The sequence below is a fragment of the Oryctolagus cuniculus genome, chromosome 3 (genome assembly GCF_051225735.1).
Source record: "Oryctolagus cuniculus isolate XC-2025 breed Fujian yellow rabbit chromosome 3, ASM5122573v1, whole genome shotgun sequence".
Classification (NCBI taxonomy): Eukaryota; Metazoa; Chordata; class Mammalia; order Lagomorpha; family Leporidae; genus Oryctolagus; species Oryctolagus cuniculus.
In genome coordinates this window covers 89,641,749-89,643,434 of record NC_142869.1, presented here as the reverse complement: position 1 = coordinate 89,643,434, position 1,686 = coordinate 89,641,749, and the positions used below count along the sequence as shown (strand labels likewise).

Sequence of the window (1,686 nt, the reverse complement as noted above, 5' to 3'; positions counted from 1 at the left end):
GTGGGCAACTTGCCCTGCCTCGCCCATTCCTTCCTGGGAAAACTCAGTACAGGCTTTTGCTCCTGCGTTCCCTGCTGCTGCTCCCTCCTAACTGGCCCTGGTGCTTCCCCATTCACCCTGCGTGGAATGGAGCGCCCTCTCCTCTCGGGAACTGGGACAAACTCTCTTCTCTGGCAGATGTCTCCTAATCTGTTAGCTTCACCACATCCGAATAAAAGCAAAATCCCAGCTACATTTTAAAGCAAGAAGCGCCGAGGGTCTTTCAGCACAACAGTTCTCCAGTGCTGTCTGAGAAAACCGAAAACCCTTCAGGGAGTCTGCAAGATGAAAATCATGTGCAGGTAAGATTTCCCTCAGAATGCCAAACAGCCAAGTGGGTTTTCACATAACAGAGTATGAAAAGGTCACTGATGGAGTTTCAGATTCCGCATTGCAACTAACTTTGGGAAACTACCGCTTGTCCAATACTGGTGTTGTATCACAGAAGAATATCTGTTATTGGTAAAGCTTTTAAAATACTTTCCCCTTTTTCCAACGCTATAGCTGCGTGAGGCCAGGTTTTCTTCATTTGCTTGAACCAAAACAGCATGCTTGCAACATACTGAGTGCAGAAGCAGAAATAAGAACGCAGCTGTCTTCTATTAAGTCAGATTTTTTCAAATGATTTCACATATTTATTACTGAAGTAACCGACTTGTGCGGAGTGTAGAAGCAAAGAATAAAATCCTATTCCCCATAAAACGTGTCTAGTTGTCTAGTCACTGATGGCATTGGCAGTATGGTATGGTGAAACGATGATGACCTTGATAATAACATAAATACATGTCATCTCACAAGCAATTCCGTACAGATGCTTCTTGATTCTTCTCCAATGTCTGCTCTTGGAGTTGCACCTGATTTTATAACAAGTTTTTATCCACATCCATTGAGAAATGGGGAGATTTTGTCTTTGCTTTTTGGTCAAGAATCACTTAATCCCAAATGTCTTGTGAGAAGCCATGGTTTGGAGTTGAGTCAGGCACACTCACCACAATGGCAGGGAAAAGGCAAAAGGGCTAAGAAACCAAATGGTAAAGAGAGTTACATAAATGTAAAAGAGTGAACTCTTTTTAACTATATTTGTTTAATCTAGAAAATATATTTTCCATAAAAATTGTTATGCATTATAATGATAATATGCTTATTTTAAGTGAATCAATCAATAAGTTTTTCAGCATTTCTATTTTAATTACAAATATTTAAATATCAATAGATATGAGGCCTCAATAATTCTCAAGAATAAATACAATTCCATCAGGCTGGCGCTGTGGCGTAGTGGGTAAAGCTGCCACCTGCCATGCTGGCATCCCATATGGGCGCTGGTTTGAGTCCTAGTCACTCTCTTCCGATCCAGCTCTCTGCTATGGCCTGGGAAAGTAGTAGAAGACGGCCCAAGTCCTTAGGACCCTGCACCCACGAGGGAGACCCGGAAGAAGCTCCTGGCTCCTGGCTTCAGATCCACACAGCTCTGGCCGTTGCAGCCAACTGAGGAGTGAACCAGCAGATGGAAGACCCCTCCCTCCTTCCCTCCCTCCCTCCCTTCCTCCCTCTCTCTCTCCCTCTCTGCCTCTCCTTCTCTGTGTAACTCTGACTTTCAAATAAAATAAAATAAATCTTTTTTAAAAAGATAGAGTTGAAAGATAGAGT

The 1,686-nt window shown here is 42.9% G+C and overlaps 1 pseudogene; it reads right to left on the bottom strand.

Moving 5' to 3' along the window:
• Nucleotides 1–754: 754 nt before the first annotated feature.
• On the bottom strand, nucleotides 755–1,003 carry LOC149127422 (large ribosomal subunit protein eL39-like; annotated as a pseudogene).
• Between the last annotated feature and the right edge of the window lie 683 nt (nucleotides 1,004–1,686).